This window comes from Festucalex cinctus, chromosome 5 (assembly GCF_051991245.1).
Source record: "Festucalex cinctus isolate MCC-2025b chromosome 5, RoL_Fcin_1.0, whole genome shotgun sequence".
Lineage (NCBI taxonomy): Eukaryota > Metazoa > Chordata > Actinopteri > Syngnathiformes > Syngnathidae > Festucalex > Festucalex cinctus.
Window position 1 is genome coordinate 19,419,800 of NC_135415.1, and position 27,900 is coordinate 19,447,699.

At 39.4% G+C, this 27,900-nt stretch overlaps 1 protein-coding gene across 4 annotated transcripts in view; it reads left to right on the forward strand.

The window, feature by feature from the left end:
- LOC144018751 (netrin receptor UNC5C-like) overlaps positions 1-27,900 on the forward strand; it is a 316,561-nt gene that overhangs the window by 62,676 nt on the left and 225,985 nt on the right. Inside the window, exons 1-2 of one of the 4 annotated variants that reach the window (XM_077521276.1) lie at positions 25,736-25,754; positions 25,849-26,036. The exons of 2 other annotated variants lie outside the window; for them this stretch is intronic. The gene's annotated coding sequence lies outside the window, so the exon portion shown is untranslated. Of the gene's footprint in view, positions 1-25,735; positions 25,755-25,825; positions 26,037-27,900 lie in introns of those variants that run through there. One more of the 4 variants, XM_077521275.1, reaches the window with a different exon arrangement.

The window sequence follows — 27,900 nt, forward strand, 5'->3', positions numbered from 1 at the left end:
TGAAGAATCATATGGCTGATAATAAATCCATTTATAAATGTGTTCAAGGGAAAAAAAAAAATCAGAGAACTAATAATTTAAATTTACATAGATGCTTCTCTCTGCACCTTTTGTCTTGGTTGGAAATTAAAGTATGGGATTTTTTTTTATATTTTAGGCATTTTGAAATTTAAAAATATATATAAATATTTACTGTAGCAAACAATAGGGAGTTATTTAATTAAGTTTTTATTGAACTTTTGAAGACATGCTACTACCCCTGGAAATTTTCTGAACCTTTTGTTAGATTTGTAAAAATAATTATGTCAACTGACTGATTTTTTTTTAAACACCAATATTTTATTAACCCTAAATGTTGTTCAATAAACATATGCTTAAAAAAAAAAAAAAAAAAAAAAAAAAAAAAAAAAAAGCTGGTGTGTGTATTTTTGAAAATTTTTATGCCAATATTTTCTCTTTCAGTGAAAATGAATATTGGCTCCAAATATCGGTTATTGGTGTCCTTGACTACTAATAATCACATCTGCTCTGGAAAAAATACATATCGGGCTATCTCTAGTACATACATACGTAATACGTAACTTGTTTTTTTTTAAAAAGTGCTTTTGCGAAATAATGATTTTGCTTCATAAATGACTCAATCCGTGGTTGAGTAAATAAGCTCTGCAGTAGGACTAAAGCAACAAATATTCTGATCGGTACTTCAAGTAAGTAAGTAGCATCGTTCTGCGTAACTTTGCACATCAAGCTGTCACACGTGCTAACATGCAGTCGCACATTAGCTTACAGGCCTCATAAATCACAACTTTGCCAAAGACTGATTCTAATTAAATCCCGTCTAAAACCAAAGGATTAGTTTCTAACAGGCTCTCTGCCGTCACTTCTTCCTGCCGATGATCTGTTGCTGTGTAAATGACACGCATTATCCTTTTATTAGCTACAGGGACCCATAGCGCGTGCATAAAACACTGCCTTGACATTGATAAATACACAACATGATGGCCACGTCACATGAATTAATCTCCATTTTCGGCAGCGGCCCTCCGATTCATTAATCCACGTAATTACCGCAGATTTCACGGACTATCTGATCTATCTCGTTGGGTGCTGTTCTCGCTCTCTCTCTTCTGGAAATTATGGATCTCTGCATAATGGATGAGTCTGTCTAAGGAGACAGAATAAAAGCTCTTAGCTGTGTGATAAATTTTGTACATTATCAAATTACATACTGCATGAGGGAGGCTGTCGTACATGCTAAACACCACCACCGCCACGGAGAGGGACATGTTTTTATCATTTTGTATTGACACACAAACTCATTAAAAAGATGAGTGGGAAAAGGGCTTTGATGTTTAGGTTCTTCACTATCTATTTGGCAAAGGTTAACACTCAAAATACGCAGCTCATCAGCGGAATGCAGAGCGAAACATTTGGACCGCTGACGTGAAAAATCATCATTTTTGCTTTAATTTGATTTTAAACGGGTGCCCCCCAATCCCCCTTTAGGTCTGTCGATTATCCGTCTTTTTTTTTTTTTTTTTTTTTTTTCCGTACATCTCATGTTTGGGTCCGTTGAGGCTAACTTGATTTATTGCCAGAAAAAAAAGATCAGTTGTGTTTGCCCTCTTGCATTTTGAGCAGCTCTGGTATCAAAAGATTTCTTCTCAATTTGGTACTTTCAACATGATTTCTGTCGTAAGATGAAAATTATGTAACGTAGGTCTCGGAGATTCTAGTCGGTGCTAAATCGATGTCATCCAGGTGATGCTGTCTAGCTCAATAAACCAGTTAATTAAAGTTCAAACTCCCAACGTTGACGCGTGTTTATGTCAACTGATCTGTCATCTATTCTGCCTGGGAAAGGCAGCAAGTGTCTTGGTGTCATTGCGTTGTAAGGTCAGATGTGAAAGTTTATTGATAGCTGTGGGATTAAAAGGCTTTAAAAAGTGATGTAGCATTTCAACAGCATAACACAACTAGTAACTCTGTACAACAGCTTCTTAACAGAGCTTTTTAGCACAGATTAGGAAGATTTATGCACAGTGCTGTAGCGTAACATTGTAATGCTACATGATATCGTTACATAACAGTCTAACTCAATATTATAACGCAACGTTGTAGTACAAGATTTTAACTCAAGTGAAAGTTTAATGCAACATCGTTATGGACATTGTTACGGAACATTGTAGTGCAAAATCAGAACATAACATTTCAACACAGCATCGTAATGAAACAGTGTAACGCAACATTGTTAGGAAACATTTTAATGCAACATTGTATGACAACATTGTAACAAAGCATGGTCACCAATTGTAATGCAACTTCGTAACGCAACTCCGCAACGCAGCTCCGTAATGCAGCTCCGTAACGCAACTCCGTAACGCGACTCCGTAACGCAACTTTGTAACGCAACTCCGTAACGCGACTCCGTAACGCGACTCCGTAACGCAACTTTGTAACGCAACTCCGTAACGCAACTCCGTAACGCAACTCCGTAACGCAACTCCGTAACGCAACTTCGTAACGCAACTCCGTAACGCAACTCCGTAACGCAACTCCGTAACGCAACTCCGTAACGCAACTCCGTAACGCTACTTCGTAATGCAACTTCGTAACGCAACTTCGTAACGCAACTTCGTCATTTCCTAGCATAGCATCTCGGAAAGAGCAGCTGTTTTTGTGGGGTAATGCTGTTCTGTAAGTTTGTGTCTCAAATTCGTATCACAACTTTATAGCTTTGTAACACATCAAAATGGTAATGTTGTAGTCAAGACCACGCCTGCGTTTCTCATTGATCACAGTAGTACTGGCCTGGTCTCGACCTGTCTTGAGCCAAAATCCCAAGACCAAAAATCCTAGACAAAACAAGACAAGACAAAACCGAATAAAGATGCTTCCAATACCTAGATGAGACTGAGATCCTGAACTCATTTGCTCCCAATAACGTTTAAATACGTTTTTTAATGTTGTAAGTGTCCCAAAGACGTATTTATATGTTTTTTTGTTTGTTTGTTTTTTATGCTAGAGCATACAGAAGGCTTTGATGCAGCCTCTCAACTGCAAAGAACGGTTGCAGAAATGGTAGTTATTACACAAACGGCCAGCAGGTGCCAGCAGAGCAAAGGAGATCAACCAGGGCCATCTAGAAAAAAAGCTCAATTACTTACAATTTTAAATAGATTTGTGAAAACTGATTAAACTTATCTCTCTTCTAATGCTAATTGCTGCAAAACGGAAACAGATAGAAACATACTTTTTTTCCTGATGAATGAAAACTTCAATACTTCAAAAAGGAGCATTATTATTACCCATTATTTTCATGCCACATTGTAATTTAACACAAGTTTGTAATGAAACTTTAAGGTGGAACTCCATAGCAAATCTTTTATGTCTACATGCAATGTTTTTCTTGCCTTTCTTCCAAATCATTGCTATTCTTCGGCATGTGTCCCCCAACAACCCCACCCCCGTCCTTCAGAGCGTCTCTTCCTTGCTTTGGGATATTTCGCACCTCCAAAGTACATCTGTGTGTAGACCCACTAGCTGCATCGGATTACGCACACATCATTGCACCGCTCAAGTCCAGGTGTTTCTTTCACACCCCGTGATCGATTGGTCGTAAAATAGGAGAGAAGGAACACGTCCATGCCACTCAAAACGTCCCAAAGATCCCTCAGCCATTCGCACGTTGACTCCTTTTAAGACTTAACAGGCCAGCAAGCCCTCATGTGGCTCTCAAGGTGACATCTTGTTGAGCCCACAGGAAGCAGATCTTAGAGTTTTGCTTGAGACATTTTTAGGAAGCTCCCCTGGTAGAGTAAGGATGTTCACAGACTGCAATTGGAATTCCCCTGATGATTGACTGTGTCATGGCAGTGAAGAGTCGGACAAACTCGTCTAACTCCTCCAGAAAAGAAGACACATGTTCCCAAAAAGTTTTTATTTTTTATTTTTATTTTTTAACTCATTCACTGCCATTGACGGAAAAAGACGTCAAATGATGCATATTTTTTGCTGGTCTGGCAATGAATGTGTTAATAGCTGTACTTAATAATGATCATGATATATATATATATATATATATATATATATATATATATATATATATATATATATATATATATATATATATATATATATATATATATATATATATATATGATCATCAAAATGATCATGATACATTATGTTCCCACGAATACACACCCAGTACAAAAAATACATAAAAATGCCCATGCTCTTGCTTGAATACATCCTAAAAAGAAGCCAAGTCAATTGGGTAAATCTAGCATACACTGTATGAATTGTGTTGCCAATTGCTATTATAAATGTTATTACTTTATAAACTATTAAAAAAAAAAAGATTCAGTCTGTTGAATGTGTCTTAAATCCGCATGGGGTGATGTGAGAACTCGGACGTGTATAGTGTGTTTTGACGGGCTATTTGTGTGGTTTCACGTTCCAGCTAAATCCCCATGTCAAATCCCCATTCAGGCTGTTACTTTAGTTCCTTTTCTGACAAATACACAAAACAACACTTTGACTTAATGCAGTCGATAAAACCTGAGAGAAGTCGGACATTTTGACATCCCCTTGGCAAAAAGACACAGACATTTTGTTGAGCCATTAAATGTAAAAAAAAGACAACAGAGGATCGTTCAGGTGTATAAAGATACAAAAGGATGAAAAACATTTAGCTTTGCAATCTCGGGAAGAGCAGCTGTTTTTGTGGGATAATGTACTTTTTATGTAGTTGGTGCTATGAGGATTTAAATGAAAAAGAAGTGTTATTGATTTCTACTTGCGCTTTTCTTGGGGTCATATTTCCCGTACGGTATTAACCAGATTTTTTGTGAATGAACGACTTCTGTTCTTTTAGTCCTTCTTTGACTTGGATACACTAGTTAGCATTCAAATCAAAATGTTGTAACACCTTCATATGGTGACAGACGTTACTTTGTCAAGTGACTTCTTTATGTGACTTGATTCATAACAGGACTTTCTGTGATTGTACTGCCAATCCCTACGATTGTAAGGCAATTTCGTGAAGCGAATTTGTGAAGCAAGTTTTCTAAGTTCGGAAGATGACTACTTCGTAACATACTTTATATTTGTAACGTGTCTTCAGAGACTTTCCAACTACTTCTATTTCTGCAGATTTTTTTCAACTGGACTTTGTAATATAGATTTCTAAAGTGGCTTCATAACGCTTCCTTGGAAAGTGGTTTTGTAACACGGCTCCATAATGCAAATCCGCAACATAACTCGATTCCGCAATGCGACTCCCTATCCCGATTATCACGATTCTGGGACTCCATAACACAACTACCTAATGTGACTCCAGAACACGATTCCGTAACTCACTTCTGTAACGCAGCTCCATAACGTGGCTCTGCAACACAACTCCGTAGCACAACTTTGTAACGCAACTCCCCAACGCTACCCCCTAACATGACTGCGTAACACAACTCTGTAACGTGATTCCGTAACATAACTCCTTAATGAGATTTCGTTGCCTCAGCATTCATAACACTCTAGCTAAGTAGTTCTGCTTCTTTAAACGTTTGAACCCTGAGGTATGTTGTGTGGAGCTAACATGAAGAACAGCCCCCCCCCCACCCCCATCTGGGCTTATCTGCCTTTCACACAAACAGCAACTTGGCCCTTTAGAGCAACGTGGGATATTAAAAGGTGTGACCTTTATGGGTACGGGAATCCTCTTAAGGTGGTCGTTTGCTAACTGTTGACAAGTCTTTTGATCCTCATGAGCGGGGGCGTCTTATGAGATTAATACCCCTTTTTTATGGCAATAACTTCAAATATAACTGACCCAATTTGTACTTAATGACATGCTTAATTCAGCCTTTGGATCCTAATAGGTTGAGTATTAACGCTTAACATTCTTAACCATCACATATGTGCAAGAGGTTAACCGCTGTATAAATACAACCAATAAAGTTTATACGTGCGCTTGTGTCAAACCACAGACCCCAAATAATTCACTCCTAAACATTTGACTGACCCCTAATGGCTAAACCCATCCATCCATCCATCCATCCATCCATCCATCCATCCATCCATCCATCCATTTTCCTGACCCCTAATTCCTCACAAGGGTCGCGGGGTGTGCTGGAGCCTATCTCAGCCGGCTTTGGGCAGTAGGTGGGGTACACCCTGGACTGGTTGCCAGCCAATCGCAGGGCACAGAGAGACGAACAACCATCCACACTCACAAACACACCTAGGGACAATTCAGAGAACCCAATTAACCTGCCATGCATGTCTTTGGAATGTGGGAGGAGACCGGAGTACCCGGAGAAGACCCACGCAGGCACGGGGAGAACATGCAAACTCCACCCAGGAAGGCCGGAGTCTGGACTCGAGTCCTCAGAACTGGGAGGCGGACGTGCTAACCAGTCAACCACCGTGCTGCCCCTTACCCTACTAATCCTAGCAAAATGATTAACCTTACCCCACTTCATACCTAATTTAAACCTAATCCATGCTATTCACAAAAAAAAGAGTTTTATTAGAACTAGACACAATGTGGCAAATTTGAATTTACATACCAAAAACAACATTCCAGACTTGATTTCTTCTCAGTCGATCTTTTGTCTTAATTTGTTTGTATATGCCATAATATTCGTACAGTAAATCACTTTTTAGTGCCGATGCCTTTATCACTTTTTATGCTTTGTTTTGCTCATGCTGACGATGTAGTATGTAAAGCACTCCATTTTCCAACAATAAACACAAAGAAAGATGCGTCGCTCGTTATTATATTTTTATGCAAATGTCAGAGGTCCGCTTCTTGGGCGGAGTGTACTTCGTCGCCATAGAAACAGCATCTACAGCTGGCCCATCTTTACCACTTTGTATGGCGTTTTATGGAAGTTGTTAAATGTGCTTAATTTACTTCCTATAGTTTTGTGGCCATTTTGAAAATGATCATTTTTATGACGGGATAAATTGTCAGGAAGTTGAAGTTGTGCCGTGTAATTTGTCACTTAATGCATCATGTGGGTAGCTGAACGAGCATATCAACGTGCCGCCATGCTGATGGATTTGTATAATCACACTGTACATCATGTATAGTGCTGCAGGCGTCATGCATTATTCTAATAATGCCATCAGCCATCGGTGGTGTGCAAATATGAAACGCTGCGAGACTATCAAGATGAGCCCGTGAAGTAATAGTAATATAAAGTGTTACCTTGACTTCCGAGTGCCCCAGCTTATGAGTTTTGTGAGTTACAAGCTATCGCTTGGTGGGTTTTTATATCTATTACAAGCCAGGCTTTGAGGGACAAGCAAGCTTCAGGTATACAGCCGCTCGAGTGAAGTAAGAAAAACAAATGGTCCCTTAAAGCCGCACACATTTTTTGGGATTATCAGTTAGAGGCTAAATTTAATGTTAAGGTTAGGATTTTGGTGTTATGGTTTAGGCTACTTTTCAATGAATGTATCGGTTGCAGTTTAGGCTTAGTTTGAACAACAGTCATGTCGGATTATAGGATATAATCTTGAGACCTCAATTTACTCTTTATGTTTTTCTTTTTCTTCAGAAAAGAAAAATAAGCCACATTGGGTGTCCACCTTTATGGACAACTTGATTGAGGCATATTATTTATTTATTTATTTATTTATTTAACGTTGTGCCAATGCTTAACACCTTGGCAGATAGCCAGCCCTTTTTCCACCTCCATTTTCTTCTTCTTTTTAGAACACTTGCCAAACATGATACTTCTCTAAGTCTGCCCTTGGAGAGGCTGGTGATTCAGTAAAGATCAACTTTCTCTCACTCACTCGCTCACTCACACGCGTACATGCACAGCAGCAGTAAAATCCGGGAGTTTGGCAGCTCTTTCATCCCGTTTTCCTAATTTGCTAATGCCATAAATATGCAGCGTCGTCTTCCTGTTGACCCGACTGTGATGTCGCAGACAGTATAGTTACACACCAACAAAAGCACACACACAGAAACAACCACAGAGGATTATTGCAAGGCAATTAAAAAGTCATTGATTGTTTCATTTAAAATAAAATACCGAGAGCTATTTCTAATATGTTTCCTCTCATTTTACCACAGTGGGCTAAACAAGTATACATCATGATTTGGCCAACTCGTGTGCTGAATTGCCCACAAGTAAAAACATAAAAAAATAAAATAAAAATAAAATTGGAATTTGTGCGTAAAAGTCACACAAAATGTGACCAAAATTGTGTGTGGTGTCAGGTGGGACCTGAATTAAGACAGACTGACTGGCTTTCCATGCCGCTACCAGAGGTGCCTAGCCACGAGCTAGCTCACAAGCTAACATACTTCTAGAGCTCTTCTTGGGCACTGAACTAGTCTTTAAATCAGAACATCCGGGGAAGATGCTTTTTCGGGGTGAAAGCATAGCTAGCTAGCTAATTTTGGAAGAAATGAGCTTTGTAATAATGTGAGTTTTAGTGTTTGAGTGAGTGATTTAGACAGACAGACAGAGCCACAGTGTGCGAGTGCTTTGCACAACGCCTGAGAGAGTATATGTATGTGAATAATAGTAAAAATAAAATACTACTAATAATAGTAACTGTTCATTTCTTTCGCCAAATTCTACACTTGCGCTTTTACTTTGGATCAAGCCTCGCAGTTGCGGTTTGTGTGTGTCAGTTTGTCTTTTCGGGATGACACAGCAATTGCGCCTGCTAAATCCCACCCCCAACCGTGTTTGACCTGGAGGTGCGAGGAGAGAGGAAGCGGGCGGGCGAGCGGGGGCCCGCGGGCGCCGCTCGGCAGGCGGCCTCCGTGCCTGCACCCTCGCTGATAAGTCGGGGTGGAAAGGGGAAGATGAGGGTGGGGAGCACAGAATGTGTTGACTGGATGTCATTAGATCAGTTTTCAAACCAGGGGTCTGCAAAATAATTTGCAATACATTTTTATGTCAATTTCTAAAAAAAAAAAAAAAAAAAAAATGATAACCAAAAACTTTATTCTCATTTTTTCCCTCCAAAAATATGACCTTGTAATTTTAACATGACATCTTTTGAATTTCTATCGCATTTGGAGGTACACATAGTAGTAATGTGTGCCGAATATTGTGACTAGCAGTGAGTCGCGGTCTTTGCAGCACTCTCGCTGATGAAACGTCTTCATCAGTGACAACGCCGATTGAATCGGCAATGAAAAGCTGAGCACAGAAGCAGCGTAATGCTGCTGTAATCTTCCTAATAGGATGACAGTCGTCCTCTTCATTCCCTAAGCTTGTTGTCATTGTGACATACACTCAATCACTTGTAGAACCAAAAAAAATAATAATCATACAATCAAAGTTTCATGACAAAAATTGGATGGGATGACTTCCCTACTGATTTCTATCATGTCATCAGGTAGCTTGAATGTATGGACTTGATGAATTAACATGGGTATCGGGTAATTGGTGGAATTTTCTATTCAAGGAAATCGATATTTTGGGAAAATGTAATAAAATATATATATAAGTTGGGTAAAACGTAAGATAGAAAGTAGTGTTGCATTTTCCTTAAAACAAACCCCCCCATCGAAATCACAGTCATCAATTAATTGCATAAACCAAATTATGTCCTTTAATACCATTTTATGCACAATGTGATGTGTGCATATTATGAAACAGGCATTATTTAAGGTAATAAGGTAATTATCCATCCATCTACAGTATTTCCCCATTCTGGTCATGGGTGTGCTGGACCCCATCTGACCTTGGCTGAGACGTGGGGTACACCCTTGTCGAGTTGCCAGACAATCACATAAGTTAGTAGTTAAAAAACACGATTTGAATACATTGTACTGTAGTGTTGTTGAACAAAAGGGCTGACTGAAGCACTGTGGTAAATCGTTAAATGTCACTGGTAGCTGTTTTCAAATGACCTTTTTTGTGGTTGCACACACGCACACACGTTCAGATTTCACCATCTCATTACAATGCCTGCAAACATAGAAGCACAGAAAATAGTTGCTGCTTCATCCCCCCAGGCTTCAACATTAATAGAGCTGCGTTCACAAACGCCATTTGAGGAGAGCAGGCAGATTGTGAGCCCAATGAAACAAATTGCCAGGCAGCTGTCGTCAAAAGTTCGCCCATGGCTTTTGAGCAAACCTTTTACACACATGCATACATCTTCTCCGTTTCTTGTTTTAGTTCTTTTTCCTCAACATTTCATCTGTTTCTGAAGCATCCTCGTCTGATTCGTCATACTTTGCGAAGGCTGACAAGAATACCGACCGGATTGCAGATCACGTAAACAGTGGATCATAAACGTAAGGCATGTTGTAAGCTTCTGTAAATGTTTTGGTGGCTGTCTCGAGGAACTTTTGTATGACTGAGTCTGGGGGGAAAAAAAGACACATGAGATGGTTGTATATTTTCAAAGAAAGAATATTGATTTAAGCATGTTTAAAAGACGTAATAAAGGAAATGTTTGGAAAAACATATTTAACCTGGGAAAAAAAAAAGACATTTGTATGCTGATTTCACTTCTGATGGCAGCTCATTATATTTGTGTGCAGCATAACAGCTGTATGCTGCTTCACCGTGTTTGTTTTGAAACCTGGGCTCTGCTAATTGACCCAAGTCCGCAGACCTTAGAGCCTTACTGGGTTTTCTGTATTTTTTTCCCCCATATATTCAAGAAACTCTATTCCACAGTTGACTGAGAGCCAGTGTAAAACCGTTTCTACTGGAATTATATGTTCTGATCTGTAATGCATTTGTTAAGCACTGTCTTTGTATACAAACGTCATAAATCTTAGTCCGACTGAGCGTTATTCCGGTGATTCATGTGCGGCGATGACAAATCCATCATCAGTGCCGCAGCGTTGTCACTAATGAACACAAAAGAGTGGCAACATTACAAACGTCTGCCGGGGTCAGCGCGACTGAAGCGTTCAAAGAGACGAACGCTTGTTCAACTCGGCGGGATGCTTCCATCTGTTTCCGTTTTGCCGCTCACTTTGTGTGATCACAGCCCGCTTGTCACTCACGTCTTTTTTTGAACGACACGCTCCAAAAGTGAGTCAGAATCAACGGCGTCAACGCGCCGGCTTTAGTGTGACACAAAACAAATGACGGTCGCCATCGTAACAACTCGGGACGAGAACAAGATGGTTGAGTCAAAAAAAGAAATCTTGATAACATGGGAGAAAAGTTGCGAGAGACATTCACAGCAACTTTTTGAAATGATTGGCTCAACTTTGACACAAATAATAATATAAAAAAGAAAAAAAAAAGCTTTTCAATTAAGTTGTGTATTTGTTGAAAAAAAAAGTTGGATTTTTTTTTATAAAAGTTAGATATTTTTATAGAAAGAAATGCTCTTTTCTATAAAACTGTGTATATTTTCAAGAAAAAAAAATACATATTTTCAAGAAAATATTTTTTCCCCAAGAAAAAGGTGCATATTTTCAAGAAAATTTACATTTTCAAGAGTCATATTTGAGGGGAAAAAAAGGGCAATGACTGCATACTCTAGGAAAGAAAAATGTACATTTGTGTCAGATAACAGGTAATGGTTTTGGCAGGGTTGTTTTTTTTTTAAGAAAAACATTGTATATTTTCCTGAAAAATGTTTTATTGTTTTCTGGGAGGGGGGGTGCCTTGTCCTTAGTGCCTACTAACTTTTCACTCAACAATTGGCTGTTTATCAGATATTGTATGTACACTGTAGGTGCTGCTGTTTTGGTTAGCATCCAAGTTTTGAGATTGTCACACACTGTAAAGATTGGGAATCCCTACTTTGTAATATCAACAGACCAGCCAGGACACATGTTGTTTTGTGTTAGCATCCATGCTAATGTTCAGAGTCAAACTTTCTCACATACAAAAACAATCAATGTTGATTTCAAACTGTTATTTCAAGATGCTATTAACTGCTTGACTTGAAAGCGAAGCAACTGTAGAATAAAAAAAAACAACCTCAAATTGTGAAATCATTACTTAGCTCTTCTTCTTCACGTATTTTATACATTATATACGTATAAAAATAGACCAGAGCAATAACTCGGGGCAGCGTCAGGGAGGGTTGTCGTGCAGATGAATGGTCTCCTCGGCAACACAGAAAGTCTATTTGAGGGAGAAATCTGGAGGTAGATGGCAAAGATGGAGAAACGGACATCATCTTGATTAATTCTGCCTCGTCCGTCGCGGAGTCATTCGGCGTCCAACAATGAGCTATTTGTGGCGACGGTTGGAATGGAACCCGTCTTCGCTTGCAGGTTACCCCGAGTCGACGTGCGCCCGACTAGCCCGCTAACATTTCTTTGTACCTGCTTGCTAATCTGTGCGTGTCTAACGGAGATACCAGCGCATGCATAATCGCTTGTGGTGGGGTAAACAGCCCCCCCCACTCCCACCTCCCGCTAACTGGGGGATCAAAGCGAATGTTCAATGTCATGCTAAACATCATGCATCTTATTTGTGCGTGTGTATGGAAATGAGGAGTAATAAAATACGTCAAATCAAAGCAAGCAGGGATAAGCAGTTACAAATGAAAAGACATCACGGACTGCTTGGATCTTTTAGTATGAGGCGTGAAAACCATACAAAGGGATTATCATTTGAAACCCTGACCCTGGTTTGAAAACTAACTTTTGCCTCAAACTCAAACTGGTTTTTGAAAGCAGATGCTTAAAATCTTAATCTTGGCTTGAAAGCTAAACCTTGTAATGCAATTTGTATTTGATTCTTATTGTCATGAAACCTGACTTTTAAACCCTAACCCTGTCTTGGAACCAATAATAGAAACTCACCCTGATTTGAAACTACCTTAACATTGACTTGAAACCATAGTCTTAATTAAAAACTAACCTTTGCTTGAAACCCTAACCCAAGGTTGAAACCTTTAAAGCAAAACTTGAAACCCTCATTTGAAACCCTAACTATCACTTGAAACTCTAACCTTGAACTCAGTGTTTAAACCCTTTCTACAAACCATCATTTGAAAGCCTAACATTTATTTTAAACCCTGTATTAAAGCCCTACTCTCAAATCCTAACCCTGGCCTAAATTCTGGTTTGAAATTCTAATTTGATACCAAACCATAACTTTTTAAATAACAGTTTCAAACCCTAATTTGAGATCCCAATATTTGCCCTAGCCCTATTTTAAACCCAACTTTCATATTTTCATGAAATTCTAACCCTCAGGTTTGAAACTTTGAAGCCCTAACCCCATTGTAGCACTTGAACTTTGACCTGAAACCTCAATATAAAACCCTAAATCTTGTCTTAAATGTCAAATTTGAAATCCAAAGAATCTCCCGACCGCCTAAACCAGGGTAAAACCTTTTACCTTGAAACTCTTCACAGCTTAAATTGAAACCCTGACGTGATACCCTACCCATGACATCTTCTTATCAACCCATATTAGGTAATCTAACTTTTGATGCCTCCTACACATGCATACACGAGTGAATTATTTTCAGGTTGCCCCACCACGTGTATGTGCATGTGACAAAGCGGAGGAGGGAGAAAGTGTGCTCACGTAACGCACGATCATTATGCCGGCCAGCCAGGCCTCTTGATGATCTTAAACGCACGTCAGTGGAACTGCAACAAGACAACATCTTCATCAACTATTTATTTATTCAGCAACTTGAAGGTCATGCTGAGCTGCCTCCTCCTCAGCTAAAACTTTTTAATTGTTGTTGTTAATCCAGAGAGATGACAACATGACTACAGGCCTTCAGTTAATCTATTCAGCCTCTCGGCTGCGCTATACTTATCCAGTCATCTAGTCAACCATTTATCAATCTGCGCATCCATTTATACATCTGTTAGTTGTGCATCCCAGGTATCCGCCAAACTACAGAGGTATCCTGCCTTATAAATTCCCCAACTTACAAATTATAATGGGGAAAAATCGAGCAATTAAAACTCATTCACTCCCAGCCATTTTCACAGAAGCAATCCCGTTCGCTCCCGGCTGTTTTACTGGATATTGACTGATTTTGCAAGGCCCACAGAATATTGTGTTCTATTGCTATAAAAGCATAGAACCTATCAAAAGAGAGATTAAAGTCTCTTCTTTCCTCAGGAAAAAAAAAGTACGTTTCTATCTGTTTCCGTTTTGTAGCAATTAGCATTAGAAGAGAGCTAAGTTTCATCCGTTTTCACAAATCTATTTAAAATTGAAAGTAATTGAGCTTTTTTTCTAGATGGCACTGGCACCTGCTGGCCGTTTGTGTAATAACTACCATTTCTGCAACCGTTCTTTGCAGTTCAGAGGCTACATCAAAGCCTTCTGCATGCTCTAGCATAAAAAACAAACAAACAAAAAACGTATAAATACGTCTTTGAGACACTTAGAACATAAAAAAACGTATTTATACGTTATTGGGAGCAAATGAGTTAAGGTACTGTAATGCCTTGTCATGTGAGAAAGGAGAGCCACCGTCGCTCATGCACTTTGAGCTGTTAACTGAATGGAACAAACACACAAATACAAAATCACAAGTAGCTGCTGAAGGCCCCACCTCATGCCCAGGCGCTCACACGAAGACTAACTGGCCAACCCAAATCCATCTCCTGACATCTTTCACGAGGCCACGCCCCTTAGAGGCACTAGTCCTACCAGGGGAGTGCAGAGAGGTAAGGCAGTGGGGACGGCCCCAGTCATCCACTGGAGGGGGGTCACGCACGCACGTACGCATTCATTCATTCATTCATTCATTTATTCATTCATTTGTTCTTTCTTCCATCAATCTGCATAGGTCCATTCATTGTTTTCATCTCTATATGTGTTTGTCTTCATCATGGAATCATTCATTTACCACTGGGCATAAATTCATTCATTCATTCATTCATTCATTCTTTCTTTCTTTCTTTCTTTCTTTCTTTCTTTCTTTCTTTCTTTCTTTCTTTCTTTCTTTCAATAATTCATGTGCTTATTTGTTCTTCATCTCTCAATCGCTGCACGTCCATTGATTTACGTGTTCATATCTGCATGTGTTCATGTCTTCATCATGTAATCATTCATTTACCACTGGGCATGAATTAATTCAAACCTTCATTCATGTTTTGTTCTTTCATCCATAAAACCCTGTGCATGGACATTCATGTGTTCATTCATTCATTCATTCATTCATTCTTTCTTTCTTTCTTTCTTTCTTTCTTTCTTTCTTTCTTTCTTTCTTTCTTTCTTTCTTTCTTTCTTTCTTTCTTTCTTTCTTTCAATAATTCATGTGCTTATTTGTTCTTCATCTCTCAATCGCTGCACGTCCATTGATTTACGTGTTCATATCTGCATGTGTTCATGTCTTCATCATGTAATCATTCATTTACCACTGGGCATGAATTAATTCAAACCTTCATTCATGTTTTGTTCTTTCATCCATAAAACCCTGTGCATGGACATTCATGTGTTCATTCATTCATTCATTCATTCATTCATTCATTCATTCATTCATTCATTCATTCATCTTGTGTCCATTTATCCATCTTTTTTTATGCATCATTTATTCGTCCCTGCACATTCATTTATCTTGTCATCCATTTTTGTGCATGTGTCCATTCATTAACTCGTGTATAATTCATTAATTCATCCATGTGCAACTATCCACACATGCATCCAATGATTAATTAAAATGTTAACTCAGTCATTGGATTATACATTTTTTAATCCATTAGTTGCATGATTTTTAGCATACATGTATAAGCTAATTAGATTTAAGTGTGTGGACTTTATTTATTTATTTTATTTATTTATGTATTTATTTTGAATTACACATTGTGTTTGAACCTCTGAGAAGAGGCCAATGCAAAATGCCATTGGAGCACATGTGCCAGCTCAGAGGTGAAAAGTGACGGGAAAAGGGACAAAGTGTGTTGTTTTTCCACCCTGTCACTGTGCAATGTCAAGCCGGGTGTCAGGAGTGGCCGCTGAGTGTCACTCGGCGTCATTCCTCCGGAGGGACATAAGGACGCTGACTGTCACCAGTCAATGACCACCACCACACTCTTCATGGTCTTCCGTTTATGCTTCATGCTACTCTGTGTGTAATTTGCAATGTGTCTACGTAGGCGCGTGCATGTGGATGTCTCCAAGCAATGACAGTCAACGCGTGCGACTGTCGCATACTGACAGTTGTGAACGCTCCCTGAGGAAAAACAAACTATGTGGAAAGTGACAAACCATTGCCACACCCTCCACTAACTGTGAGCTTCATTCATTCATGATCAGATTTATTATTAGGCCGTCTTAGAATGGTTGTTTATTATTACTCCTCTAATAAATAAATTTTCTTCTGAGGGCCTCAACATGCCCCAAATTTATTTGCAAGTGTGTGTATTATGGTAAAAATGTATATTTTACAGACCCCTCGATGTTATCTCAGTTGCACACCTGATACTCGTTTAACCAATTAACCAATCAACAGAATTTGCATATACATATATATATATATATATATATATATATATATATATATATATATATATATATATATATATATATATATATATATATTTATTAAAGAATTCTAACAGTAATTCAACAAAAGATGACTCTACCAAATCTAATATTGGGGCCTAGGAACTGAGCGATATAAGAAAAAGGGACTCTTCAAAGTAGTTTTTACAGTAGTCTGCTCGCAAGATGGGAGTAAGATGGCCGCCCTGTCGCTTCAACGGCTTGCCCAGTCGTGTATGGGCTATCGGCTATCCAGTAATATATACAGATCAGTAAGACGAACACAGGAGAAGCGACAATGCCGGGGGTAATTCAAGGACAATAACATCAAGCAAAACATTTTAGTGTAAAAGCAGAAGCAAGCTAAGGAGGTTGCACAAAACGACTATGACACGGCTATCTGCCATTGTTGTTGACAGACTGGTGGTTTGTGCGCAGTCACGCGAGAATTACTGGAGGAGTATCCCGCGTATGGGTTCCACTGTCCACATTGGCGTGTTTTGAAATCTTTCCCCTCTGAAGCGCGGTTCCAAACGTGATCGGTTTCTAGCTGCGAAACAGTGCTGCCATGTGGACGAACTGCCCAAACGGTAAGAAACTTTTGTGTGGATGGGGCTTAAAGGCGGAGTCTGCTGGATTCACTCAGGAAAATGCACTTTTTAAATACAGGATGTACACACTTTAACTTTCTCTCAGTCTACACATCTGTGTTTATGTTAATCTTTGGTGGTGATTTTGTCCTAAACCCCCACCCCCCAGCCTGTATTTTGCCATTTTGTGTTTGTTTTGTAAACAGCGGGACGTGTCTGTGGAAAGACAGTGTTTACACCCCTCCAGCCAATCGCAGAGCGGGGGGGGGTGGAGTGCGGATTTTTCTTCACACACTCATTCACACACGTAAGCTTCTGTGAGTGAGTGAGTGAGTGAGTGAGTGAGTGAGTGAGTGAGTGAGTGAGTAAAAATAATAATAATAATAATAAGCCGTGCGTGCTTTCAAATTGCCGCGGGAGTGACATCACGCAGCTGACACGTTCGCCCACGCTCGGCCCCGATTGGCTGGAGGGTTGTAAACACTGTCTTTCCACAGAAACGCCCCGCTGTTTACAAAACAAACACAAAATGGCAAAATACAGGCTGGGAGGGGGTGCTGATTTAGGACGAAATCACCACCAAAGATTAACAGATTAACATAAACACAGATGTGTAGACTGAGAGAAAGTTAAAGTGTGTACATCCTGTATTTAAAAAGTGCATTTTCCTGAGCGAATCCGGCAGACAGCCCCTTTAAAGCTAAAGTTGTTGTTTTTTTTTTGTTTTTTTTTGTTTTTTTTGCTTCCGCCAGCTGATGTTGATCGCTGCTGGCGGCTCAAATTATATATTATTTTAGTTTTATCCTTTATTCCAGTCACCAGGCGTCCAGGCCATGCTGCTAAAACTGGCATTAAAACCTGATTATTTATCTTCATGATCGGTCTGGTTTTCAAATCAAATTGAGCATTGCCTCGTGGTCATCAGACAGTCAAAGAAAAGGAATTGCTTACATCTTGGATAATGGATTTCACAATTTGAAATACAATTGGTTCCAACTATTCTGATGAAAAGTTTGAACGGCTCTGAGTGTGTGAGTCTTTGTGCCTTTGTCTGTGAAATATTCAGTCTTGGGGAATGAATTATGGAGTCACACAATCTCCCGACTTGCTCTTTAAGGAGTCTAAAAAGAAAAGTTAAACCTCCTCTTCTCTGCCACCATCTGTTAGCGTGCACCCACACCCACACTCCCTGCGCCCTTCACAATCTGCTCACACATACATACACGTACATTTATGAATAACCATGCAACACCAAAAAAAAAAAAAAAAAAAACACATTCACTCACACACAAAAACAACACTGGAAACACAGTATGCCAAAATTTCTTGCTCAGGTAGCTCTTAATGATTGTTTATTTTTGGCCCCTCCGTGAACAAAACTCAGTCGTTTTACATTGCAAATCGTAATTCAATAGCTAATGAAGCTGTCTGACTGTGATCCATATACCGCGGCGAGACAGTTAAAATTATAATAGTTAAAAACTATCTGTGTCAATCATCTTCTCAAAACTTTTGATTTTGTTGATAATCCAAGTACTGTCAACAGTTTAATACATGTCAAGTGCAGGTTTTGTACAATGAAAATTCTAGCTTGAAGTGGATTAATCCCCAATCGTGTTTTGGCTTTAATACGGACGCCTTGACGAAATCAACTCGCAACTTGTTTTGCTCAAACCTCCCTGCAGACACGTCTTCTTCCTTCTTTCAGTTGCCCCACCCCCTGACTCAATCATCCAATCACAATCAACACACCTTCATGGTATCACAGACACAGAAGTGTCGAATCTCGGTCCAGAAAGTAAAAACCCTACCACAGTTTGTTCTCCCGGAGCTTATTTACCTTCCTGTGGAGTAAGAGCACCTGTGGCTAAAGCCAAACAGTGTCAGGGTTTTTACTTTCTAGACCTGGATTCCCCACAGACAGTTGCATCTTAGAAAAGTCTTGCAACAATCCTGGTAACACAAGGGCAGGTTTTGAGTAACATCAGGATCCACTGGCAAGCATTTCTTTGACGTTCGGTTTGTTTTGTTCCCAGCCTGAGGGTCTGAACATCTCTGGTAGCAAGCTTTGGTGGACGGTCTGTGGCAGCAAGCCGAACGACCCTGGGATGCAGTGTATTCTCGCCTCGGGTCGTTTATTTAAGTCCAAAAATATGTTTGGTATATACTTCACGTTTTTATTCATCTACCTCAAATAAGTGGGACTGATCCAATGAGATTCATACATGTAATCAATTTTGTTTCAGAATATGAAAAAGGATGCATTTCAATTATTCCCCCCTGTGTATGATCATTAGCTTACCCAGACATTACTGAGCATTTATATTTGCAAGTAAAGAAGGTGTTCTGGGGAGGCGTTTTGACAGCTTTATTCATTCTTCTTTGAGAGCTCTCCAGGGAAATACAACCCTCGACTGATATGCATCGGCGAGTTCGCTCATATGCAAGACGCTGGCGATGGCAGAACGCTTGGCAGGGGCCACGGGGCATAGGCCCACCCTGCCAGAATCAATGACATGGTGGTGGAGTAGAGGGGTGGCAGCCTGTCAGTATTCATATGTGACCAGCACACAATGCGGAAAGTGGATTCTTCCAGACAATTACACGAAAACATCTTGTTTGTCTTGCAGCGGAACTTGAGTGTTTGGACAGTTAAATAACTCGAGATTTCTTAGACCAATTTGGAATGTCGGCACCAATGTTCAAGAAATATAAGGCACAACAATTAAAACGAGAATCCAAACACTCTCATCTGCCTGGGAGAAAATGGATGAAGAAAATGACCTATTAGCTGTTTTGGCTTTGATGTGTATCGTTTTGTGGGTTCTGAGGTTCAGGATTCAAATGTCTGAAGTCCACGGCGTTCCTCTCTCCCCAAAGTCAACCTGGATAGGCTGCAGATCATCAATTGTCAATTCCCGTCATTGATGATGCCCACCTTTCCCAGAGTGCTTTTCCGCATTTTCGGAGAATGCTTTATGACGCAAAGCCTCGCAAAAATACCATAATTGCTGGACTATAAGCCGCGACTTTTCACACCCTCTGGCTTATACAATGATGCGGCTAATATATGTATTTTTTCAGACGGCCTCCAGGGGCGCTCAAGCAGAAAAGGTAAGAGTGAGACAGGTGGACTATATGTTTCGAGGAAGACGCAAGTTTAATGAAACTTTGCACTTTGTGCATGAATAAAGTTAGCATGAACAGGCCCTCAACATGGAAAATACAAAAAGTCTCAGTGACTTTTACCGGCATGTTATTTTTAACCAGCCCTGTTAGTCACTACCGTATTGCTGCTGTGTTACTGTCGCGTCACAGGCACTGTTTGGAAAGAAAAACTAAGGTATGTTATTAAACCTTTGAAAACTCTTTCTGTGTACCATCTTTCTTTGTAAATATCTCATGTTTCAATGTGGGCACATGCGGCTTATAGTCAGGTGAGGCTTATGTATGTACAAAATGCCTTTTCCTTTGGAAATGTCCTGAGCGCGGCTTATAATCAGGTGTGCCTTATAGTCCAGCAATTACGGTACACGGAACGGGAAGGACCGAGTCCGATCGACGGACGTGGACCTGCTACAGTCAGTGCATAGTAAGATAGAAAGTCATTGAAGTCATTAACAGGAATCGACCAATGATGGAATGGAACGGTTGGATGGTCATGTTATCTGGATGGATGAACACATGATCTATTTAAGGAAGTTATTGCCATGATTTCTTGCATAGAGTGATTGAAAGGCCAAGTGAACGATGGCTTGTTTGTATCCCTTTCCCGCCGGCTCTCTTCACGGTTTCACTTGTTTCTCTCGGTGGCCTCTTACCTCTCTTTCCCCTCGCTCTCCTCATTTGTTTGGCTTTGATGCAGCGGCATTAGTATTCCCTGTGTGCTTATTGTCGAGTGGTGACTGGTGAAAAGAGCGGATAGATGGCGGGGGGTGCAATTTGTAAAGCGTATAAACTGGAAATGGAAAGTTGACGTACGCCTCAGCTCCACAGCCGTGTTCAAATCACGGTATCCGAGGGATCACCTTCTCACACCTCGCGGCCATTAGATGCCAGGTTTGATTTGAAAAAATACAGGCTATTGTCAGCAGAAGCATTTAATATTGATGACATGGCGCAGGCCCCTGAGGTGGCGAGTCAATATCTGCTTGTGTGCCAGTGTCAGAATGTGTCGATGTTCCCTTTTAGCTTTTTAACCTCACTTTCTACTTCTTCCCTGTATATGTCCTTGTCTTAAAAACACCCTTTTAGCCTACTAAAAATCACAGAAAACCGGTGGAGAACAGTTTTGTCCAGTCTCGCTCAATCTGTGTCATATCCCCAAGGCTGGCCTGACCTTCACTTTAGATCCGACGATGCCCCCGAGGAAAACCTGACACTCTCTGGTGTGCACATGAAGACACATTATAAAGTACAATTCAGCCTCCAAAACAAAGTCATGGATGGACTTGCCCAAGCTTGCACAGTCTTTAGTAATTTTTAAATAATTTTGCTCTCTTGTATGATTATTACTAATCACCTTGGCATACCGGTGCTATATGAAAAACGTGGTTAGGGTTAGCTACTAAGGATTAGAGTGAGTAATGTGGTTGGGGTTAGAGTTACGGAGTTCCGTTCCTACGATGGCGATGTAACCCGCATTTCGACAAGTTGGATTTCACCGTTAAAGTCAATATTTACTAGGGATGTAACGATATCCAAACATTATCACTATATGAAGCTCACGATACGATAAGTATCACAATATTGTGGGGAATTTTAAAAAAGGTCACAATATTGTAAAAAAATGAGCTCATACTAAAAAAAAAAGAACAATATTGTGCTTTTGTATACAACACCAATGCATATAAAGCACCTACAATCTCTAATAACACCTATTGAGGCGCTTAATTGTTAATGTGTGCACACATTGACTCGGTTCACAGACATATTACGTTCCTCTTCATCTGACAATTAGTATAGATTTTAAACATAGAAGGGCCAAAACATCCCTAATGAAAGTTAAATTGCACGAAAAAACTAGCCACAAGAGGGTGCTATAACTGCACAAATGGAAATCAACCTGACATTTTTAACAGATGTGCTACTTTTAAATATTACGAACATGACAATGACGTTATTGTGGCAGTTTTAATATCACGATATGGCACTTACCGTTACATCCCTAATATTTACATTAAAATACTTTGTACAGTAATTCTAAAATCATGTTTCTGAGACCCGGAAAAGCTGGAACCAATATTTCGTATAACAACAACACAACTTGAAATAACTTTTAAATGGTGTGATTATTGTGAGAAATTAACGTAAAAGAAGGTGATATGGACGAGGCACGGGCACCGCAAAGTCGAAACAACGTAGGTTGCGTACAATGGAGGACTCCCTGTACTGTACTGTCAGATTTATACTGACAGCTTGACACTTTTAACAAATACAAGTGTTTTGTGGGTAAATATTTTAAGGGATTATAATTAGTAAAATAAAGAAAATTAAATTAAATTAACTCATGAAATTAAATGAAGATGGTCCAAGACAATCGCTTTGTTCAGTCCACGTGCTGAATGATGTGACGGAAACGTCAATTAGTGCTGCAATGTTCCTGCTAAAACTTGAATCATTCCATCGGTTTACACTAGAATCGACTGTCAGATTATTTTGCCAGTCTTCAAAGCACCAAATAGATTCTGTCAATAATAAATGTTGAGCGTGCTTAGAAGCTCCTTATTGTCCCCGGTGCGGCGCATTAAAATTCCGTCTCTCTTTTAGATTTTAAAGCTTCTTGTCACTCTATTATCCTGCATTTCCTCTGCCAGTTGAGATGTGCTTGAAAAGTTCTTTTTGGAATAGTTGTGTAGACTCTAAATGTGTTTTTTTTTTCTCTCCATTGATTTTTATATTGGTGGAAGACAACATGGGATGAATGGTTGATGATCTTCCAAAATCAGCATTCATATCACTGTGACAACCCCAAGTTAAGCAAACGACAAGTAAACATTGCGATCTGTGAGGATTTGAAATAAATATGAATGAATGTCTATTGAATTTGTAAAAACAACTTTTAAAAAACATGTTTTAAAGTTTAAAGACCCTCATTCTGAATGCATGAATCAATTGAAGAAAAAAAAATATATTGGCCAATTGATTTATGTGTACCTTTTTTTTTTTTTTGAAGAAATGAGATGTTTTAGGGCTAGTTTGAGGCCAAATAAATCAACTTTTGGGGCTTTCCTCTATTAAGTAGTCCTGGCTCACAAAAACTGACTCAGTAATGTGCCCTAGACTTTTTTTTTTTTTTTTTTTTTTAGCGGGAGAGTGGGGATGCAAAACCCGAAGCCAGTTTAACCAGCATCATGGTGATGAGTTAACCCACAAAAGTCTCAATTAAGGACATATGCCTAATAAGGGCACAGAAAGTCTTCCTTTGGTTCCAAGTGGCCATTTAGGGTTTTATTTATTTATTTATTTATTTATTTATTTATTAAAGCTGATTTGTTGAGTGATGTTCTGTGATTTCTGCTAAATTTGAAACATATACTAGACACAGATAGGTAGCACGAAATTAATTATAAAGAATATGCAGCGCTTGAGTCTGCACACCAGCCTGCACAAATTTGCTCATTTCTGTTGTGCATACAAGTATTTATATATATATATGCATGCTACTCAAGTCCAACCACACACAAATACAAGATTGAGGATTTCTATCGTGCATATTTAGAACATACCAGTCCACATACATGCCTAGATCAATCATTCGATTTTAGATTTTAAAAATTTCATGACGCATCCACCTAATTATTTAAAAAAAAAAAAAAAGAAAAGAAAAAAACAGTATCTGCAATACTGGCTCAGTTGAAGACAAAGTGGTTCTGTCGCATGGAGAATGTATTGTCAGCGTTTCTTGAAAACACGTGTAACTTGAGATGTTGGATCTCGAAGGTTCTTACTGTAAAATTGAGTTGCAGATGAAAACATAAATATATCACACTGTAGTACATGCTAAATGACATGACACTAAACTGTACGGCCCTTATTATTTTGATGTCCGCATAATGTATTGCAAATTCTTGAAATGGAAAGAAGATCATAGTTAAATGTTTTCAAGTGTGCTAAAATGAAATAAATGAATAAAAAATGCACTCATGCAAAATTTGGGGTGGAAAAGACGATCTATAGGATTTGTTTTTCAGCTTCTTGAAAGGTTTTTTCATCTACTCATGATTGACATCTGCCAAACTGGCTTCAAAAGACATCATCGACACACTCGGACCTTAAGCTGGAGTTTGCCATTTTATGGCAGATCATTCAAATTTGCAGACATAACTGTACATAGATGAGTACTGCATATGCACAATCAAAATTATGATCTGTGAGCGTGTTATGCCTCAACAAATCGTATTTTGAGGTCGAATATGTATGCCCTACCATGTAAAAATGAGTACAGTTCTGCATTGTTGCTAAACGATCCAGGAAATCACCTGCTCACCCAATTACCAGCAATTGGCTAGAGGCTAAAGCTATGGCAACCAAGATTAAAAAAAAAAACAAAAAAAAAAAAAAACCTTAACTAAAACATAACATAAAAACACAACATTTCTCTTCCTGGAACAACAAACGCAAAAGATAGTCACGGTAATTAGCTTATAACAGCGATGGTGCTTTTACCGAGGCTAACAAACAGGAACAAGATAGGCGAGGCTTTCATATTTCTTGCTCTTTGTGCCGCTCTTGAAGGAGCGAGCCGAGCATCTCGTCTGACAAGCAGGCTGTTTTTCTTCTTCCCTATCGGAGGAACCAGACCTTTCTTCTCCTTTTACACACACGCACGCACGCACACACACCAGACTTGCCAAAGAAAGGGGGGTTGATTTCTAAATAAAAGACATAGTATTGCATATAAACTCTACCGAGACAGACTAATATTAGTTTAGAGGCGAATGTGCGCCTGTGTGGGGACGATATCTCACACTTTATCATGCGCCCCTTTCCTGTGAAAGCACTACCACCCCCCTAGACTGATAACTTCCCAGTTTGGACTGCCACTATCAGCGTGTGTTCATGTGTATGAAAGCACACAGTCAGGCTGAAGTGACTCCCTAATAAATCGGATCTGTGTTTGATTAACAGCGGGAATATCAACTGGAGACGCACTCACACAACAGTGGTGGATCCATTCCAATAGTGATTAAATTGATACCTTCGTGTAGCGTAGCTATCAGTTGTGTGCGATACTGCAAAGATTTGCAATCCGTTCGATACAAAGTAGACAGGGCAAGTATTGTCTGTACTAATACTTGCATCATCAAATTACTAAATCATTAAACGTTTTCACAATGTAAGTGATTTTTATGATTTTTGCAAAAGTATCAGTGATATCAATGTTGGAAAAATAGTTTGTTCGATAATGATCTCTTGAACATATGCAAGTATGAGGCTCCAAGCAGTTTATTGCCACTCCCTGTTAAAATTTTAAGTCATCTAATCATCAAACATTGGTAACTTATTTGTTCAACTTCTTCTGCCTAGGTTTTTTGTTTTGTTTTGATTTTTTATTTTTTTTTACTTGCTTCTGTACGCTATGAAAAATTAACAAACTTTGTTGGTAGCCGCCTGTATTGGCTGGCAACCAGTTCAGTGTGTACAAAACTGCCTACTGTCCAAAGCCAGCTGGGATAGATTCCAGCACCCCCTTGTGAGGAAAAGCGGTTAAGAAAATTGACAGCTGGATGGATGGAGGGTAGCCTGTTGCTTTAAATATTACTGCTGTAAAGCATTATGGGTAACATCCTTTCATAAAGGCTAGTGAAGAGTCATTTCTTTTCTTTAATCAGGTAAAGGCAACTGAGAACAGGTTCTCATTTACCATTCTGACTTGGAGAGGCAATTAAGGGTTCCGTGTCTTGCCCAAGGAGACTTCGACAGCGAACTAGCGGAACCCGGAATAAAACCGCCAACCTTTAGGTCACCGGACCACCTGCTATACCAACTGAGCCACAGCTGCCAGTCACCAATGCTAAAGGTGGGTTGTGGGACCTTTCCTAAGTATTTTTTTTTTACGTCCCAGTCATCTTGCTTAGAAGAAAGTTCCAAAGCAAAAACAACAGCAATAATAATTCAAAGAATAACTTAAAATGTTATGCTATGCTAGTTTATTAGCTTATTAAGAAAAAATGCTAACATTGCATGCAAGGCCATCTCTGGTGCTAGCTTAGCCAAGTATGCTAAAGAACTTATCAACATGCTCTTTGTTGGCAACATATTGCTTTAGATTACCTTTTTGGAGTTCAGTTGCTAAGGGGCACAGGTGTGACAAGTACTCACACTCAGTACTCACTGTAAGTAAAAGTACAGGTACCGTAGCCTACTTGTGTAAAAAAAAAGAAATGCAGTGACATCACATGTACAAAAGTAAAAAATGATTTTTACAGCCAATTATTTTATATATGTCTACAATACTTGTGTTGATAACTTGGTACAATGGGGGAAAATACTAATTATGCTCTTTATTAACTTAGTCCTTGTAACTAAAAAGGGAGAAAATAATTTCGCTACATGTCACATTTTTTTTTTTTCTTTGTCCCATTTTTAATGGCTATTATCCTTCCACATTGTGTGGGCAACATAGTTCAGTTTAATTTGTTTTTTTGTTGTACTTCTTCATAACAATTTGTACGGTTTTATTTTGTCTTAAACTCCTTTCACTTGATATCCATTGCAATATATCCGCTAAATTCCTCAAATGTGTGCAAATATCTTCCCCACCTCCCCTTTACAGCTTTACAATCATGCATGACAAACGTTACAATGTTGCAACGTGCCCCTTCAATCACGACTTCACCTCCCAAGATGACAGTTGTGTCGTTAAAAAAAGGAAAAAAAAAAAAATCTAATCTGTAGCACTCATTATCTGCTCGTCCAAACATCTCCTTCTCCCTCTGAAGGTCACTTGATTGTGGACATGAGGAATGAGTTTGTCAAGGTTAGGCATGCACACACACACACACACACGGAGCGTGGGTCGACAGTTTACGCCACAGAGTGCCGTAAGATAGAGATAAAAGGATGAGTGACCACCACCTGTTGCTTAACTTCGACGATTAATCTCACATTAATGAGTCCGTTTGAAGATCATAATGGTTAAGATCCTCGCCCTGGTTGGGGTCCAAGTATTGAAACGGAAACTCAATACCAAATAAGTTTATCTTATTCAAAGGAACGGAGCCATCAGCAATGAAAGTGGACCGTGACTTAGAGTTATTTTATGTCTGGTTTTATTGTGGTTCTCTCTTTGGATTGTTTCTATGGCAACAAGCATGATTAATGCTGGAAGGAAGAAGGGGAGTTGCGGATGCCTGGCAAGTGACTCATCTTTCAAGGAATAGTTTTATTCAAAAGAAGAATTCTTTAAAAATAATATAGCAAGGAAGGAGATGAGTTTTAACCCTAGAATACTATAATTAAAAAACAACAACAATTGAGTTTGTACATTATAGCTTTACAGCTTCCTGTTGGCCTCACAGTTCAGCTTCGTAGCGTCAACAGTGGCTTTGGCAAGCTCGCGTGGCACCCTGTGAAGGCACTGGCGTGGCTCGAGAGCTCATTTTTCTTTTTCATACTGCTTATTTTGATAACAATGAGGGGAAAGTAAGGACGCTGTCCTTAGGTGTTACTGTAGCAGTTCGATGCCTCTCTGCCTGATTGCAATCAGCACGGGTCCTTCTCCTCTGCATTGGCTGTTCTGGACTGTAATTGTCCAGCTTGTGTTCTTTTTTTTTTCTTTGTCCCCGTGAGGTGGCCCTTGTTTGCTGCTTATTGCAGCGCTGCCCGCTGCGTCCATGTTTCATCATTGGCTTCGCCTCGCGTCCTTTGTTGTGAGACTTCAT